This window comes from Erinaceus europaeus, chromosome 1, assembly GCF_950295315.1.
Source record: "Erinaceus europaeus chromosome 1, mEriEur2.1, whole genome shotgun sequence".
NCBI lineage: Eukaryota > Metazoa > Chordata > Mammalia > Eulipotyphla > Erinaceidae > Erinaceus > Erinaceus europaeus.
In genome coordinates this window covers 179,835,676-179,856,255 of record NC_080162.1, presented here as the reverse complement: position 1 = coordinate 179,856,255, position 20,580 = coordinate 179,835,676, and the positions used below count along the sequence as shown (strand labels likewise).

At 39.3% G+C, this 20,580-nt stretch overlaps 1 long non-coding RNA gene across 1 annotated transcript in view; it reads left to right on the top strand.

The window, feature by feature from the left end:
- The first annotated feature begins 396 nt into the window (after window positions 1–396).
- The window catches only part of LOC132540907 (uncharacterized), a 120,240-nt gene continuing 100,056 nt past the window's right edge, over window positions 397–20,580 (top strand). Inside the window, exon 1 of the long non-coding RNA XR_009552082.1 lies at window positions 397–1,076. This is a non-coding gene — a long non-coding RNA (uncharacterized LOC132540907). The remainder of the gene's footprint in view (window positions 1,077–20,580) is intronic.

Here is a 20,580-nt window from a genome sequence, read left to right as displayed (position 1 = left end):
TTTTCAAGAGTTTCATTAGTTGTTTCTGCATTTCTGATGATGATTCTTTCAAACTCTTTACTCACTCCTGTGATTATTTCCTTAACTAGTGTTTGGATGTTGACCGCACTATTTTGTGCTTCAACCTTTGAGGGACTTTTAGCTGGACTCTTGTCCTGGTTTATTCCTCCAGTGTTTCTTCTTGTTGGTTTAACCATTTTATATGGTATGTTATGAGGTCCCTCTCTCAGTACTTTTCAAATTACTGATCACTCTTGCCTGGATTGACTTGTGTTTAAGTAAGGTAATTAAAGAGTTCACAGTTGTGGGAATTGACATTTGTTTCAATATGATTTTAATCCCTGAGTTGGAGCACAGTGACTTAAAAGCCTCTTTTGTTCTTTTTCTTCTGTGTAGGCTATGGGAGCTTGAGGGCTTTTAAACTATAAGTAGGCTTCTTAGCTTAATCACTGACTCCAGTGATTTGGTGGGTTCCTGAAGTCATTCTAGTCCTGTGTTGTTGCAGTCCCAGGTTGTTTCCTTTGGTTTTTCTAGTTGACCCGAGAGAGGAGAGGAGAGAAACACAGCTGCTGCTGCTCTGTAGCCCTGCCTCTGGAAATTTATTATATACTTCCTATTAAGGTCTTTTTTTTTTTTTGTATTCTAATTCTTTTTTTTTCTTGAATTTCTTTATTGGGGGATTAATATTTTAATTCATCAGTAAATACAATAGTTTGTACATAACATTTCTCAGTTTTCCACATAACAATACAACCCCCACTAGGTTCTCTGTCATCCTTTTTGGACCTGTACTCTCCCTCCACCCACCCCAAAGTCTTCTACTTTGCTGCAATACACCAACCAATACTTTTTTTATCCATTGGATGTTTGTTCATATAATGACTGTAATATCTTTCATTCAGAGGATTACCTTTCCTTAAATATTTTCTGGAATTGCATGCTCATTTGAAATATGAACTCCTGTGTTGATCTGTCTCTGCTATATCTGATTACTTGGTCTATTTCCAGGATTCCAGGCAGAGACTGAGGTTATGACCTCCTGGGTGAAAGAGACTCTCCCTTCCCTGTGGCTATGAGTACTGTCCCAAGTCCTTAGTACCAAGAATGATATCTTTCTGGCTGCACACTTTTTTGTTTTGGGGCGGATACATCTGCTGATGCATGGCACAAATGGAGAGACAAAGGGCTCAAACATAGTGCCTCTACCTCAACCAGTCATCTTTCTGATTTGACTCTGAATCATTTCTGGTTCTTTTTGTCTCTCGGCTTGGAATTCTTAGATGCTTTCTCTCTCTGTGACATATTTTTTTTTTATTACTATGTATGGACCTTTAATTTCTCAATAATTTCAATAAATTTTGGTTGATTGAGGCCATCTCATCTAGTTTCTAATGTCATTTTCAATTAAATTTTCAATGTCAATTAAATTATTGCCATTTATGAGAAATTAAGATGAATAAAAATGTTAATGTATTCATAGTTTGCAGTCTTAATATGATGTCATTGTCTGTAATAATTTGTCACAGTCAAATTTAAAGTAAGCAGGACTAGGGAGGTAGACTAATGGATATGCCAAAAAACTTTCATGCCTGAGGTACAAAGGCCCTAGGTTCAATCCTTAGCACCACCATAAGCCAGAGTTGAGCAGTGCTCTGGTAATAAATAAAATAAAATAAAATAAAATAAAGTACAATAAGCACATATATCTGTCTGCCAAGTTATATTTATTCTTACTGTTGAATTCAAGTGGGGATTTATGCTGTAAATATATGTTGATATATTATGGTTTATTGAATTCTTGCTAATTAATACCTTGGATATAATCCTCTCAAAGAATTCTGAGATGTAGCAGAGATAGGAAAACGGAGGTTGAGAAGTAAAATAATGTGCCCAAAGTCTGATAGTAAGAGATAGAACCAGGATTCATATCTATGTCTGGCCATAATTACAATTGTATTTGATTAAAAGACGAGTTAATAATAACAAAGTCCTCACTGTGGAATATCAACAAAGACAGTTAACACCCATTAAAGTGGGTTCTGTTAGAGATCATGAAATCAGAAATTACTGATTGTTCTGATGAATTTGCCAACAGATCACTGAACTGTCTGAGAATTTCTATTCTCTCTTGTTGCCTTGTCAGTAAGATTTATTCTTGGAACAATTTGTGAACTGTTAGTACTTTTTCAGTGGGCAGCATACATAAATGGCATGTACATATTGCTAAACATCTCTACAGTGTTGGCAAGTTAGAAGTTCTGTTCTGGAGATTCTTATAGCTTTCAGCTGAGGTTTATTTTCATGTAAGCAGTGAATACAGAAAGCAAATACCTGTAAGGCTAAATGTTGGTATACTTTGCTGAGGAGAATCACATATACTATTTGGCATGTTGCTATTATTTGTTTGAGCTATTTCATAGAAATCTTCCCTAGCAAATGGGATACATAGGATTGGCGGTCAACAAAGTTAAAGGGTATAGTTGATTTAAGCTTTTGTAACATCTAGATTTTATTTGTGAATTTTTTTTTGCAACAGTTATCAGAGTCCACACTGGGGGTTGAAAAATAGAAACTGAAAAAGTTGAGAAATTTTAAAAGGGGCCAGGCAGTAGTGCACCAGGTTAAGCGCACATAGTATGAAGTACAAGGACCCACTCAAGGATGCTGCTTCCAGCCCCCGGCTCCCCACCTTCATGAGTGGTGAAACAGGTCTGCAGGTGTCTATCTTTCTTTCCTCCTTTTTTCTTCCCCTCCTCACTCAATTCCTCTCTGTGTTATCTAACACACACACACATACACACAAAGGAAAAAATGGCCTCCAGGAGCAGTGGGTTCGTAGTGCTGGCACTGAGCCCCAGCGATAATCCTGGAGGCAAAATAAATAAATACATAAATAAAATAAGAGAAAAAAATATAGCAGTGCTAGAGTACTTAACACTTATATTGTTAAATTGCAATAAGATCCATTGAGAAGATGGGTAGCATAGGCTTGTGGTGGCAATTGTGGTGTTGAATGTCACTTGAACATGCTGAATTTCCTTGAGGTAAAGTGAAGTAAAATACTATCCACTTCACAAGGTTGTATGACAAAGGATGCAAATTCTCTTGCACTTGCTTTTGTCCAATAATGATTTTAATATATATTTTAAATTTTTTATTATCTTTATTTTTATTGGATAGAGACAGCCAGACATTGAGAGGGGAGGCGGAGGTAGAGAGGGAGAGACAGAGAGAAACTTGCAGCCCTACTTTACCACTTGTAAAGCTTTCCCTTTGCAGGTGGGGTCTGGGGCTCAAACCCAGGTCCTTGCGCACTGTAACGTGTGCGCTCAACCAGGTGCGCCACCACCACCCCCTGATTTTAATATTTTAACATGATAATATTTTTAACATGAAAGAGAGACATACATACAGAGAGACAGAGACAGAGATAGATATTAGAGCATCATTCTGACACAGGCGATGCCAGAGACTGAATCTGGGATGATATTCTCTCAAGTCTAACACTAGCCACTGTTAGTTCCTAGGCTACAAGTTTCTTAAACTAAACCTAGAGACCTATCTCCTATCCCCTTCTTCTCCCCTTCCTCTTTCTTCTTTTAGAATCATTTTATTGGGGATTTAATGGTTTACAGTACAGATGTTCACACATAGGTGCAATTTCTTATCACCTCATGATAGGTGTCTGCAAAACATTCTCACCCTTAATTTAAGTCCTTTCCCACCATTGTGCACCAGGACCCTATCTAATTCATAACTAAATACAACAAAATTTCTAAACTTTTCAAAATCCAAATGTCTATACTTGCATTTTTCTCATGTGTCTAGACTTTCTTTAATCATAATATGTCTAGAATTAAGAACTTCTTATTAAATGTATTTCCAAACTTATCCTTAGCCTTAATTATCGAAACTAAGTGATTCAGTTGAATAGTGCAGAGTTATTTAAAACATTATGTAAGAGAAAGTACTGAGCAAGAAATTTCTGCAAAATTCTATTTACACTTAATAACTTGAGGTTGTACTTTTAGTAGCACAACAAACCTTCACGTCTGAAGCACCAGAGGTCCAAATTTCTTTTTTATTTATGCCACCAGGGTTATAGCTGGGGTGTTGGCTCTATGAATTCACCACTCCCAGCGGCCATTTTTTTCCTTCTCTCTCTTTTTTAATTGGATAGAACAGAGAGAAATTGAAAAGGAAGGGGGAGGTGTAGAGGGAGAGAGAAAGAGAGACATCTGCAGACCTACTTCACTGTTTGTGATGAGTCCTTCCTGCAGTGGGGGCTTGAACCTGGGTTCTTGTGTGCGGTAACATTTGTGTTTAACCAGGTATGCCACTGCCTGACTTTGCAATTTTTCTTTTCTTTTACATTTTTATTAGTGATTTAATATTGATTTATAAAATTATAAGGTAACAGGGGTATAATTCTTTTTAAATTTTATTTAATTCATAATAAAGAAACACTGAGAAAACCATAGGATAAGAGGAGTACAACCCCACACAGTTCCCACCACCAGAACTCTATATCCCATTTTCTCCCCTGATAGCTTTCCTATTCTTTATCCCTCTGGGAGTATGGACCCAAGGTCATTGTGGGATATAGAAGGTGGAAGGTCCAGCTTCTATAATTGCTTCCCCACTGAACATGGGCATTTACAGGCCAATCTATACTCCCAGTCTGTCTTTCTCTTTCCCTAGTGGGGTGGGGTTCTGGGGAATTGGAGCTCCAGGACACATTGGTGGTTTTTTTTTTGTCCAGGGAAGTCTGGTTGGCATCATGGTAGCATCTGGAACCTGAGTTAACATATAAAGCCTAACAAATTGTTGACTAATCATGGACCTAAGGGCTGGAATAGTGCAGATGAAGAGTTGAGGGGGTCTCCATTTTGTAGTCCTGAGATTCCCAAACAGAAGTCCTGAGATTTCCAGATAGACATGATGGACATAGACCTCAAATAAATCCCTCTCTCCATTGTTACTGGTCATCTCTGTCAGGAACTCCACAACAGTCCCATTTTTGGACCCCCATACGACCTTGTCCTCAACTTGTATCAACAACTGTAGAGAATGTTCCATCCTCCAAAGGAAGGATGGACAACATACTCTGTGCTCCATCTAAGGAAGATGGGTCCTGATATAATTAAAGTAGGCCTACTAGCTATCAACAGGGGTATAATTTTACAACTTTTCACCACCAGAGCTCTGTGTCCCCATTACCACTATTGGAAACTGCATTAGTTCTCCCAAGATCACAGATATGGGTTGACTTATTTCTATACCTTCCTATCTATATTTATATATATTTGCCTATTTTTTCTGTGATCTTGTATTTTCTTCCCTTCTAAGTCACCCTGATACTTCTGAATGTCCTACCCCTCACCATCTTTTTTAAATATTTTTTTTTCCTCTTCTCTCTCTGGGTTCTGATGAAATTGGAGTTCAGAGCCCTCCGGTTATCTTTCCCTAAAATTATTTATGGACCAAAATTCTTTGTGAGGTTCAGAAGGTGGAAGGTCTGGCTTCTGTAATTGTTTCTCCACTGGACATGAGTATTGGCAGACCAATCCATACCCCCACCCATTTCTATCTTTCCCTAGTAAGGTAGAGCCTGGAGAGGTGAGGCTCTGGGACACATTGGTGAGGTCATCTGCCCAGGGAGTTCAGGATGAAATTGTAGTATCTGAAACTTGGTGGCTGAAAAGTGTTTAGATATAAAGCAGGGAAAGATATTTAGTGAACAGGAACCATCAAGTAGCAGTAGAGCAGATAGAAAAATGGACTTTAGGGTGGATGGAAGCTAGGAAGTCTATTTTAGGTATGTACCAAGGGGCCCATGACTGTGGTAATTTTTGCTTAAGCTTCATAGATAACATGCAGGTGGGCTAAAAATATTGTCTAGGAAGATGGTGTTGAGAAAAGGGTTAGAAAATGGGATGGGGAGTCGGGCGGTGGCGCAGTGGGTTAAGCGCACGTGGCACAAAGCGCAGGGACCGGCTTAAGGATCCTGGTTCGAGCCCCCGGCTCCCCACCTGCAGGGGAGTCGCTTCACAGGCGGTGAAGCAGGTCTGCAGGTGTCTATCTTTCTCTCCCCTCTCTCTCTGTCTTCCCCTCCTCTCTCCATTTCTCTCTGTCCTATCCAACAACAAAGCAACGTCAACAATGGCAATAATAACCGCAACGAGGCTGCAACAACTAGGGCAACAAAAAGGGGGAAAAATAGCCTCCAGGAGTGGTGGATTCACGGTGCAGGCACCGAGCCCAGCAATAACCCTGGAGGAAAAAAAAAAAAAAAGAAAATGGGATGGGGCAGAGAGTAGCTCCTGAACTTGAAGAAAATATATAAATATAATTAACTATTTACCATAGTAATTTGACACAGGGCCCATATTTATTCATATTTAGCACAGGAGCTGGTATAACCTCCCAGTTTCTCTCAGTCTGAACTCACAGTCCATGGTCACTGCAGGGAACATTCTAGGTTGCACTCATTTCGGGAACAGTTATCCTTAAGAATAGGATCACCCAGCTTCCCTTCAGAGAGTGGAGCAGTCCTTACCATTCATTGATAATTCATAGTGAGGGTAATGTCCTGAAGAAGTCCAAAGGAGGGCTTATAGTGATGTTACAGATGGAAGTGACCAGTGATGGTGGAGAGAGAATCTATTAGAGGTCTAGGGCCCATATTAAACATGAGGGAATCCAAGGGTTCCTTGACTAAGGCTCCAGATGATGGGGTAGCCTGGAAGGCCATCTTTAAGTGAGCCAGTCTCTTGCCATTTTCCAGTTTTTATAGTCCTTTCTTTACCTGATAAGCTTGGGCTTTCTCCCAGTTGTTAAATGGTTGAATGTCATTTGTTGTATCCAAATCGGTATTAGGTTTAAGGGGTCTGACCTCAAATTAGGGAGGAAATACACCTAGGATTTTAGTAGGGTCTAAGCTTACCTTGAGTTTTACTGCATTTGCTTGTTTGGTGTCACAAAGACAATAACTGTTCTTTAGTTGATTCCCCCCCCCCCCAATATATCTCTTGGCTAACTGTATATAGTGTTTCTTCTAGAGATCATCAGGGAGTGATAATAATGCTGATGCTGTCAAAAAAGATTAAGAGATGTGCCTTACTTTCTTTTGTGTAATTAGTTGAGAAGAGGGAAATGAAGTAGGAGATGGGAGAAGAAGGTGTTTAAGTCTAAATAATAAATATTTGATTACAAAATTCATGGTGCTTTCTTTAGGCCTTTCTATTAGATTGCTGAGCTAAGTAGTTCTAAATATAAAGAGAGAACTATTAAGCACTTTCACTTTGAGGTATATAGTTCCTCCTAACTTATGGATATGTAAGTATATGTACCCAGTCCCCTAGGTCCTATCCTATATCTAGGATCTGTAACTTTGCTAGAGAAAGCATTATCTGAAGTGGAAGTAGGTAGTCACATGTGTTCAGAAGGGTGTCACCAAATCATTGGGGTTGGAATGTTGACATCTCCAGCTTGGTGTTTCTGGATACAATCTGGAAGCAAGTGGCATAATGTGATATGGTGGCACTGGTTGCACTGATTTAGTTAAGGCTCATATACCCTTGTAGTTTCTTCCCTTCTCCAGAGTCCTCTTGGATGGCCAATGCCAGAAGGCAGACCAGAGGAATAATCTGAAGAGCACTCCCTCTTCCCAGTTTTCTTTCTCCTTCTTCCCAGTTCAGACAGACCTTCATTCAGTTGTGGTTTCCTTTGGAGGATTTGGCCCAGATACTGGAAGACTTGTGAAAATGAACCTGTGTCTAATAAAATTCTAAGTTCTTTTGATCTAAGTTCTCTCAGTGGGAGAGAAGTGATAGTAGGAAGCGGATAAGAAGGCTCTGAACTTCAGCTACATCAGGTCCCATAGAGAGAGAGGACAAAAAGGGGAGAGATTTTTGAATATAGTAATAGGGTTATGTGTGGCTTGGAGGGGAAGAGAGGATTGGACCTGGAAGAAAATGGGGGCAATTATGTACAAATGTAGGCAGATAGTTGTAGAGATGATAGTTAACCCATAGAGTCTGCAAACTTGGGACTGTGGTGGTTTGCAATGGAGGGACTTGGGATTCAGAATTCTGGTGATGGGAACAATGTGGAATTATACCCCTGTTTACATGTAATTTTGAATTACTAATAAAAAAGTTAAAAAATCCCAAGTTCTAAAGTAGTGGACATATGTCACATTCATCATCTTTTGGGTGACCTTTCTACATTTAGGAAAACTGATGTAATAATTTTTTTTTTGACTCTCCAGTGTATGAGCAGATGAATTCCAAGTCCTTAAGTAGCAAATATGAGACTCAGCCTCTGTCAGTCAGGTTACCTGCATGGGCCTGTTACTGAGATGTGACAACCATGAGAAAATATGCTAGAAATGGAGTGTTCACTTTTGGTGGGCCTGACAAGTCACAGAAATGTTTCCTCCAGTGCTCAGATGGTGTTGGCTTCCTTCTATAACAAGTAACACTGTTTGAAATTGGACTTTGTTATGAGAAGGAAACTTGTCTCCCAGAAGGTTATGTGCTACCTAGTTGCCTTTTAATAAGTTAATCAGGCATAGTTAACTTCTGCTGCTCGCATCTGAGAACCACATTTGGTAGGTAGCCTGGCATACTCTTGTCATGCACCACCTCTAAATAACAGTTATTCCTTCTCATATCAATCTAGAGAGACTTTTTTGTTTTAATTTAGGGAGACTTTGACATTGACTTCATCTACCTGTTATATCAGTATTATTACTATTATTCAGTACCTCCAGTGTGTAAGACTTTGCACTAGGCACTAAGTACTCAGTGAAGAAAACTATTCCTAGTCTCCAGGGACATAAAATTTTGTAGCACAAATAAATATTGACATAGAAACCAATTTTGCTATGCCAGGACTGAACCATACTTGACCTGTGAATCGGTTTATGGTTGATAAAATGCTGTCCTCACTCCCAGCCATTTGGAAGAAGTTGGAAATGAAACTGCTGGAGATAATATTTTTTATTATAAAAATGAAATGTTAACAAAACCATAGGATAAGAGGGGTACAACTCCACACAACTCCCACCACCAGAACTCCGTGTCCCATCCCCTCCCCTGATAGCTTTCCTGTTCTTTATCCCTCTGGGGGATACAGAAGGTGGAAGGTGGGATGCAGAAGGTGGAAGGTCTGGCTTCTGTAATTGCTTCCCCGATGAACATGGACATTGACAGATCGATCCATACTCCCAGCCTGCCTCTCTCTTTCCCTAGTGGGGAAGGGCTCTGGGGAAGCAGAGCTCCAGGACACATTAGTGGGGTTTTCTGTCCAGGGAATTCTTGTCAGCATCATGCTAGAATCTGAAGCCTGGTGGTTGAAAAGAGAGTTAACATACAAAGCCAAACAAACTGTTGAACAATCATGAACCTAAAGGCTGGAATAATACAGATGAAGAGTTGGGGGGGTCCTCCATGGATCCAAGTTATTGTCTGGGGAGATGATGCCTTGGCTAGAAGAGGAACAGAAAGCTGGATAAAGGAAGAGAGTAGCTCCCTAATATGGGAAAGGGATATAAATATTGTTGACTGTAAGCCCCATCGATTTTATATGATCTGAGGCCCATAGTTAGCTTAGGAGCCTATGTGACCTCTGCATCCCTGTAGATCTGAGCTCACATTCTGTGGTCATGAGTAGGAATATTCTAAGCTGCCCCAATATCAGGAACCATCTTCCTCAGGTGTAGCATAGAGTATGTTGTCCAGCTCTCTTCAGAGGATGAAACATTCTCTACCATTGTTGATCCAAGTAGAGGGCAAGGTCCTATGGGGGCCCACAAAGGGATCTAAATTGTTGTTCCTGAGAGATGACAGGTAACAAAGGAGAGAGGGATTTATTTGAGGTCTAAGCCCATCATGTCTGTTTGGGAATCTCAAGACTCCCCGAATAGGGCCAGCTCGGGATAATTTATATAAAAATGATCTGGCTTATAAAAATAACTTTCTTTAAGGTAGGAAAGAAAAGAAGGTAAGGCCATATTTGTTGCTTATCTTCCTTTTGCTTCTAACTTTCTTTAGGGACTGGTGTGGATGCTGGGATAGGTAGTACTAATATACTACCTAATGGTTTGAGAAGCGAGTGTTAGTTGGAGAGTATGTGGATTCATTTAGTATTTTATTGTTATTTTTTTGGGTGGTGATAATTTTTTATTAATTTTTAAAATTTATTTAAGAAAGGAGATATTAACAAAATCATAGGATAAGAGGGATACAACTCCACACAATTCCCACCACCAGATCTCTATAGCCCATCCCCTCCCCGGATAGCTTTCCTATACTTTATCCCTCTGGGAGTATGGATCCAAGGTCATTGTGGGATGCAGAAGATGGAAGGTCTGGCTTCTGTAATTGCTTCCCTGCTGAACATGGGCTTTGACAGGTAGATCCATACTCCCAGCCTGCCTCTCCCTTTCCCTAGTAGGGTGGGGCTCTGGGGAAGCGGAGCTCCAGGACACATTGGTGAGGTCATCTGTCCAGGGAAGTCTAGTCGGCATCATGCCAGCATCTGGAACCTGGTGGCTGAAAGAGAGTTAACATACAAAGCTAAACAAATTGTTGAACAATCATGGATCTAAAGGCTGGAGTAGTGCAGATGAAGTGTTGGGGGGTACTCACTGCAGACTATTGTGTACTTTTGCTTTCAGGTATATATTTTGCCCTAGTTTATGGATACGTGTGAACATATCCTCTATCTCACAGGACCTAGTCTATATCTAGGTTTTGGGGCTTTGTTAGGAAGTGAACCATTTGGAATGGAATTAGAGAATATTATGAAAGGAAAGGTCTCACCTGAGTAATGAAGCTGAAGGCTTGTCTTTCCACACCTGTAGTCTCTGGACACAGTCTGAAGTGAAGCATGCTGAGGTGATATTTATTGCGTTGATTAGGTCCATCCAAAATTGGCTGAAAATGGTGAAGTCACCATTTTAAAAAGCTGAGTTGTATTCCATTGTGTATATATACCAGAACTTGCTCAGCCACTCATCTGTTGTTGGTCACCTGGGTTGCTTCCAGGTTTTGGCTATTATAAATTGTGCTGCTATGAACATATGTGTACACAGGTCTTTTTGGATGGGTGTGTGTTGGGTTCTTTATAGGATCTATCCCCAGGAGAGGAACTGCAGGATCACAGAGTAGGTCCATTTCTAACCCTCTGAAAGTTCTCCAGACTGTTCTCCACAGAGGTTGGACCAATTGGCATTCCCACCAGCAGGGCAGGAGGGTTCCTTTGGCCCCACAACCTCTCCAGCATTTGCTGCTGCTACCATTTCTGATGTCTGACATTCTCACAGGAGTGAAGTGTTGTCTCATTGTTGTCTTTACTTGCATTTCTCTGACAATCACAGACTTGGAGCATTTTTTTCATGTCTTTCTTGGCCTTTTGGATCTCTTCTGTGGTGAATATTCTGTCTATGCTTTTCCCTCATTTTTGGATGTGGTTATTTGTTTTCTTGTTGTTAAGTTTGGCAAGCTCTTTATATATTCTGGCTATTAGCCTCTTGTCTGATGTATGGCATGTAAAGATCTTCTCCCATTCTGTGAGGGGTCTCTTGGTTTAGGTAGTGGTTTCTTTGCTGTGCAGAAGCTTTTTAATTTGATGTATTCCCATAGGTTTATGCTTGCCTTAGTCTTCTTAGTAGTTGGATTCGTTTCATTGAAGATGTCTTTAAAATTTATGCAGGAAAGAGTTCTGCCAATATTTTCCTCTAAGTATCTGATAGTTTCTGGCCTAACATCCAAGTCCTTGATCCATTTGGAATTTACTTTTGTATTTGTTGAAATATAGTGGTTCAGTTTTATTCTTCTGCATGTTTCAACCCATTTTTTCCAACACCATTTGTTGAAGAGACTCTGCTTTCCCCATTTAATAGTATGGGCACGTTTGTCAAAGATTAGATGTCCATAGGTGTGGGGGCTTACTTCCGGGATCTCTATTTTATTCCACTGGTCAGTGTGTCTGTCCTGTTCCAGTACCAAGCAGTTTTATTGGCAATGACCCTATAATATAATTTGCGCTCTGGGAGTGATGCCCCCAGTTCTGTTCTTTCTTCTCAAGATTGTTTTGGCAATTCTAGGTCTTTTCTGGTTCTAGATAAACATTTATAGCATTTGTTCTATTCTCCTAAAAATGTGGTTGGGATCTTGATGGGGATAGCATTAAATTTGTATATGGCTCTGGGTAGTACATTAATTTTGATGATGTTAATTCTTCCAACCCATGAACATGGAATATCTTTCCACTTCTTTGTGTCTTTTTCAATTTCCTTGAGTAGTAACGCATAATTTTCATTATACAAGTCTTTGACTTCTTTGGTTAGGTTTATTCCTAGATATTTTATTGTTTTTGTTGCTATAGTAAAAGGAATTGATTTCTGGATTTCATCTTCTTCTAACTTAGTGTTTACATAGAGAAATGCCACTGACTTTTGAATGTTAATTTTATATCCTGACACCTTACTGTATTGCCTGATGACTTCCAAAAGCTTCTTGCTGGATTTCTTAGGTTTTTCTATGTATGCAATCATGTCATCTGCAAATAGGGAGAGTTTGACTTCTTCTCTTCCAATCTGTATGCCTTTAATACCTTGCTCCTGCCTGATTTGCTATGACAAGAACTTCCAACACTATGTTGAATAATAATAGTGATAGTGGGCAGCTCTGTCTAGTACCTGATCTGAGGGGAAATGCTTCTAGTTTTTCACCATTGAGTATGATGTTGGCTGTAGGTTTGCTATATATCGACTCCACTATCTCCACAAATTTTCTACCTATTCCCACTTTTTGTAGTGTTTTGATCATAAAGGGATGTTGTAAAGTCTATTGTGTCAGATATGAGAATAGCTGTTCCTGTCTTTTTTTTTTTTTGTGGGATATTGGCTTGTATGATGGTTTTCATCCTTTCACTTTGAGTCTGTGTTTTACTTGATGAGTGAGGTGGGTTTCTTGTATACAGCATATTGTTGGGTTGTGCTTTTTGATGCATCTTCCTACTCTGTGCCTTTTAGTAGGTGAATTCAGGCCATTCACTGGTTGTTGGGCACCTTGGCTGTTTCTAGGTTTTGGCTATTACAAATTGTGCTGCTTTGAACATAGGTGTACATATGCCTTTTTTGGTTAGGTGTTACGGAGTCCTTATCCCTAGGAGAAGAATTGTTGGGTCTTAAGGAAGGTCTGTTTCTAGCCTCCTCAAATGACAGCTTGAGTCCTTTCTATGTGCTACATTCCTTTTAATATATAGTTCAGTTAACTTCACTACAGTGAACAGACCACTGACTTGTTCTGAATTTTCTAAAGAAGCACAGAGGATAATTCAACATAGTTCTCTTTTAACCAGACAAATATAAACTTTGGAAAAATGAAAATCCAGCTTCCCTCTTGTACTTGGCCATAATAGACAGCTGACAAGTGCCTGGGGTCAAATGAATCTATCTCAGAAATTTTAACTTAGAATATCCCTGACCCCTTTATCGCATTTCATGTTAAGATTGTTCAATTATTTGAAACCAAATTACAAGTTATCCTCCAGATGCTGAGTTTGACCTGCTTTTGGAAAATAGGTTAGACATTTGGTGTGCTTCCTCTGACATTGTTCCGTAATTAACACTAACTTAAAAATATGAGCTTGTCTGCTTTGCAACACTGCCAACAGAGTGTGACCTGCAGAGATCCAACTGGGTTTGTTTCAAATTGGTTCTGAAACTTAATATGATAACAGAAGCTAAGCTTGTGTTTGATATAACGAGGCAAAACTTAAAGTTAGACCATCTAACATAACACAATAAGTAGTCCAGAATCTCAGTTAGAGATCCAGAGCCCACATTTACTGCAGATGATTTGATGTTTGCCTTTCCACAACATTCTAGACTGACTTTAGGTTTGCCATTTTATAATCTTTATGTGGTGATATTTCAAGACTGCTAACACTTTAATGATAAAGTAAAACAGATTTGAACAAATTAGTGTTTTCCAAATCACTTTATTAGAGGAAAATGATTTAGAAGATAGTCTTTGTCTTACTCACCTAGGAAATGCCCATTTGTCTTTCAGGAAATTTACTGTATAATCTACTATTTATATTAATTTACATAAATACACAAGCATAAGTATATACACATACTGTATTTTGATGCTTCCTCCAGGGTTCTGAATAGTTTCAGCAAATAATTCAGAGACAGAGAGAGACCACAGCTCTGAAGCTTCCATTGTGGTGGAGACCAAGCTTGAACCTGATTCGGGCATATGGCAAAGCAGTACACTATCCAAATAAATTATTTGCCAGCTCCACAGGAGATATTTTGGATGAGAATGAAATCTGAAAGAGAGAAGAAGGGGGGCTGGGTGGTGGTGCACCTGGTTAAGAGCACATGTTACAGTGTGCAAGGACCTGGGTTTGAGTCCCCATTCCCACTTACAGAGGAAAACTTCATGAGTGGTGCAGGGCTGCAGATATCTCTCTCTTCCTCTCTATCTCCCACATCACTCTTAATTTCTGGCTGTCTCTATGCACTAAATAAAGATAATAAAAACATAAAAAAAAGAAAGAAGGGAAACTTAGTGAGACTGTTATACCAGTCAAATAGTGGCATGAAGGTTATTGGCACTTGGTATTAAGATGAAAAGTCCCATGTTCAAGTGACTTGAATTAGTGAAGAATCACTCTTATAGCTACTTTTCACTCTCTAGCATAGCCCTTATATACAAATATGCTATATATATATACCTTATATATATATATAGGTAGTATAATGTCTATGCAAAGAGATTCTCATGCTGAGGTTCCAAAGTTCCAGGTTCAATCCTCCACACCACTGTAAGTCAGAGCTGATCAGTGCTTGGTGGGGTGGGGGGAGAGAAATAAAATAAAATAAAATTAGGATATTTGGTCTGGGAAAACATTATTCTTATTAGTGGCTATATAATATATATTTAAATAGACTCTTATTGAAATTGACTTTTATTGGTCATATTGAAAATGACAAAAAACATAGATGAGATTGGGCATGTTTTTGGGTAGTATGGCCATAGACTACAAAAAGATATGGAATAGGATACATTCTCCAAACTGCTTTACTATGATTATGAAGTAGGTTTTTTGGACTGAATTTGGATTCTTCTAGAACTTTGGTTTTCTGTGAGTTCATGAGGCTTAGGCTTGTTCCAGACTAATATTTTATTCCTTTAAAAGCCAAAGTCTGCCTTAGTCTGGAGGCAGAATTTTTCTTATATCTTTCTAAGAACTTAAATTTATTTTTGCATCATTTTATTATAGACTGATTCCATAAGAAGAAAACATTGCCCTTCTTTCTGCTTCACCCAGTTACTCCCTGTCCTTGAACTTGTCTTTTTATGTCTTGGGTATTTCAAGATCTACTTTCCTTTGTAAACTGGACATCCCACCAAGACAGAGTGATTGGACAGGGCAGCAAGGAGTTATGTTAATACTCAGAATCTCTCCTACCATGACTTTAGGATGCAGAGTTAGATCAAAGTGAATTCTACTTTCTTTCATTTTTAAAAAAATTCTCTTTATTTAATTTATCTTTCTTTGTGATTAGTAGCAGGTTATAAGATTATATAGTTATACGGTATAGTTTGACACTCATCCACCATCAGCAACCACCATACTTTTTACAAATTATTAGAGACTGTTTGCTTATTTTTTTAATTTATTTTTTTTACTTGTGATTAATAGTGAGTAACAATATTTTAAGATTGCAATATATAGTTCCACACCACGTTCACTGCCAGAGTTCTGTGTCCCTGCCCTTTTATCTCTCAAAGAGAACCACTATAGTTTTCACAGGTCTTAGAAACAGTTTGCTTGCTTCTGTATTATTATTATTAATTATTTTTTGCAAGTTCATATGCTTCAGTTCTCTAGAATCCACATATGAATGAAGCCATCCAGTAATTATCTTTTATCTCTTTACTTGTTTTTCTAAGCATAATCACATCTAGTTCTGTCCATTTTGTCCCAAAGTACATATTGTTATCCCCCCCACCGCCTTTTTTTTTTTTCTTTTTATCAATGCAGTGCTCAGCTCTGGCTTTTGTTGGTATTGCGGATTGAACCTGAGAGCTCAGAGCCTTAGGCATGAAGGTAATTCCTATAGCCATTATGCTGTCTCCACAGCTCCACTATCATCTTTTTTTGATTTCAGAGTAGTATTCCATGGAGTATGTATTCTATAACTTCTTTAGCCAGTCACCTGTTGATGACATTCAGGCTGCTTCTACTCTTCGGCTATTGTGAATAGCAGCTATAAACACAGGAGTGCATATGTACCTTTGAATAAGTGTCCTTTGGATAAATGCCTAAAAGTACTGCTGAATCACAAGGTAATTCCAATTATCTTATTTGTTTAATGTCTCTCTAAACTGTCTTCAAAAGGAGCTCTCCCTGTTGAAGAAATGCTCCACTTCACTTATCATTAGAGAAATGCAAATTAAAACTACACTGAGATTCCACCTCACACCAGTGAGAATGGCTACATCAACAAAATAAGAAATGATAGATGATGGCAAGGTTGTGGAGAAAAAGGGTCTCTATTACACTGCTGGTGAGAATGTGAACCTGTGGTCACTTTTAAGATTCTGCATCATTCTTCCCAATTGTCCAAGTACTAGACTGAGGCATCGGGAGAGGTTTATTTCAACAGTAAGTGTTTGTGTTTCTGGAATGAAGGTGCCAGCAAGTTGGGTAGACTGTGGTTTGCATGTGTCCCAGAAACATTGGTTTTTTTTTTCTCCAACAGAACTAGAAGAATGGAAATATACAGATCTTGGTAGTTGCTATTATTGTGATCTAATTAATTAGTGATGTAAAGAACTTTGAAAGTACAGGGAGTTCCGGAACAAGATGATGTTTACATTAAAAAATGATCCTGGGTTGAGGAAATGTACTAGACATGCAGCTTATATAAGGGAAGAATATCCTCTCTTCCTGATATAGGACCCTGCTGCTTTCAGAAAGTAGCTGGAACTTGTATGATGGATGAATGACTAGTTCACAGTCTATCCACAAAGCTGTAATCAAGAACAGGAGTTTCTCCCGAATTGATTGTTATCAAATCATAATGTACACTCATCAGGGAGCTCATGCCTGACTCAGTTTATGGCTTAATTATTCTGGATGAAAATGGATAACTGAGTTGTTTGGTGATCTGCTTATCTTTTTCATAGGCACTAATCACTGTCACTTTATTTCAGATCAGGATTTATTGACTTTACTTCAGAGTTTAAATGTGTCCCTTAACTGGAAATTTTATTTATCTGCAGTGCCTACTACATCTATTTAAGTAATTAAAGAATCTTTTCTAGGTTCATGCATTCCTTCTAGGAAACTTTTTTATCATTTTATTCAAGGGGAGGCAAATTCAGATCTATGTTTATACTGTCCTTTGTGTTTTAGAGTTAAAGGATATTCTTTTTAAAAAAAAACATTTTACTTTATTTTTATTTTTGTTGGATAAGACAGAGAGAAATTGAGAGAGAAGGAAGGGGAAGACAGACACCTGCAGACCTGCTTCACCACTTGTGAAGCGACTCCCCTGCAGGTGGGGTGGGGGGCTCGAACCGGGATCCTTATGCCGGTCCTTGTGCTTTGCACCACGTGTGCTTAACCCACTGCCCACTGCACTACTGCCCAGGCCCTGGGATGTTCTTCTTTCTTCTTCTTCTTCTTCTTCTTCTTCTTCTTCTTCTTCTTCTTCTTCTTCTTCTTCTTCTTCTTCTTCTTCTTCTTCTTCTTCTTCTTCTTCTTCTTCTTCTTCTCCTTCTCCTTCTCCTCCTCCTCCTCCTTCTCCTTCTCCTTCTTCTTCTTCCTCCTTCTTCCTCCTCTTCCTCTTCTTCTTCCTCTTCCTCTTCTTCCTCTTCTCTTTCTTCTTATTCTCCTCCTCCTTCTTCTTCATTTTTTTTTTTTTTTTTTTAACCAGAGCAGTGCTCAGCTCTGGTTCATGGCAGTATAGGGGACTGAACCTAGGACATTGGAGCCTCAACCATAAGAGTCTCTATCTATGCATAACAATTATGCTATTTACCTCTACCCCACTGACATTGTCTTTTATTTTTGCTTTAAAATATATTTAAGGGAGTCGGGTGGTAATGCAGCGGGTTAAGCGCAGGTAGAGCAAAATGCAAGGACTGGTGTAAGGATCCTGTTTCCAGCCCCTGGCTCCCCACCTGCAAGGGAGTTGCTTCATAGGTGGTGAAGCAGGCCTGCTGGTATCTTTTTCTTTCCCTCTTTCTCTTCCCCGCCTCTCTCCATTTCTCTCTGTCCTATCTAACAATGATGACATCAATAACAACAACTACAACAACAATGAAAAACAACAAGGGCAACAAAAGGGAAAATAAATTAAATTTTTTTTGATCATATAATATGTGTTGACCAATGAAACGCAACCCAAACTGCACAACCCTTCTGCATAGAAGGATTTAAGGGTACATGCAAAATTCTTTCTCCCTCTTCACCTGCCATTACAAGTATGTATGTTTTATATGAGAATCCCAAGTCCCTAAGTAAGAATTATATGGAGTAGAATATCTTCTTGCTCCATGAATACATGTTTTATAGTTAAAATTTCTTTTTTGGAAGAGAGAAAGTATAAAAGGAAGGACATTTGAAGTCGTAATAGGTGGTGGTGTGACTTAGAAAGGAAAAGAAGATAGGACCATAGAAAAAATGGGGAAAATATATAGATAGACAGATAGTTATAGAAGTAATATACCCATCCAAAAATGGGCAGAGCATATGAACAAAACATTCACTACAGAGGAGATCCAAGAGGCTAACAAACATATGAAAAACTGCTCTAGGTCACTGATTGTCAGAGAAATGCAAATTAAGACAACACTAAGATACCACCTCACTCCTGTAAGAATGGCATACATCAAAAAGGACAGCAGCAACAAATGCTGGAGAGGATGTGGGGACAGAGGAACCCTTTTACATTGCTGGTGGGAATGTAAATTGGTACAGCCTCTGTGGAGAGCAGTCTGGAAAACTCTCAGAAGGCTAGACATGGACCTTCCATATGATCCAGTAATTCCTCTCCTGGGGTTATACCCCAAGGACTCCATAATACCCAACCAAAAAGAGGTGTGTACTCCTATGTTCATAGCAGCACAATTCATAATAGCTAAAACCTGGAAGCAACCCAGGTGCCCAACAACAGATGAGTGGCTGAGAAAGCTGTGGTATATATACACAATGGAATATTATGCAGCTATCAAGAACAATGAACCCACCTTCTCTGACCCATCTTGGACAGAGCTAGAAGGAATTATGTCAAGTGAGCTAAGTCAGAAAGATAAAGATGAGTATGGGATGATCCCACTCATCAGCAGAAGTTGAGTAAGAAGATCTGAAAGGGAAACTAAAAGCAGGACCTGATCAAATTGTAAGTAGGGCACCAAAGAAAAAACCCTGTGGTGAGGGGTAGACATGCAGCTTCCTGGGACAGTGGGGGTTGGGAGTGGGTTGGAGGGATGGGTCACAGTCTTTTGGTGGTGGGAATGGTGTTTATGTACACTCCTAGCAAATGTAGACATATAAATCAGTAGTTAATTAATATGAGAGGGGGAAAATCAATTGTATGTCTCAAAGTTTTTCAAAACACAAACTGAATCTTTTTAATATATAGGCTGTGTATTTGATATGCGGACTCTCTCAAAAGCCTGGACCAAGTAGATGAGAAGCATCCAATAGCACAGCTATATACAAGATACTGGGTACTGTAGAGCAAACCCTAACAAAAGGACTTTTCAAAGTTAACCCAGTTACCAAATAATGTGATGATAACATTAACTATCGATTATCTTTTAGAACCCTAAGACAGCAGGAACCTCACATCTCCACTATAGAGCCCCTACTTCCCCCAGTCCTGGAACCCTTGGATAGGGCCCACTTTCCCGTATGTGTCTCCCAATCCATACCAAATAATATTGCATCCGCCGATCACAACCTAACCAACGCAACGATTGCCATCTCAACATGCTTCACCTCAGACTGTGTCCAGAGACTTCACATGTGGAATGACAACCCTTCAGCTTCATTACTCGGGTGAGACCTTTCCTTTCATAGTACACTCTAATTTCATCTCAGGTGGTTCACTTTCTAACAAAGTCCCAAAACCTAGATATACACCAGTTTCTGTGAGAGAGAGCTTATGTTCACACGTATCCATAAACTACTGCAAAATATATACCTGAAAGCAGAAGTACACTAGAGTTTGCAGTGAGTACCTCCCTAACACTTCCTCCCCACTATTCCAAGCTTTGGGTCCATGATTGCTCAACAATTTGTTTGGCTTTGTATGTTAACTCTCTTTTCAATCATCAGGTTCCAGATGCCACCAGGATGCTGGCCAGGCTTCCCTGGATTGAAGACCCCACCAATGTGTCCTGGAGCTCAGCTTCCCCAGAGACCCACCCTACTAGGGAAAGAGAGAGGCAGACTGGGAGTTTGGACTGACCAGTCAACGCCCATGTTCAGCGGGGAAGCAATTACAGAAGCCAGACCTTCTACCTTCTGCAACCC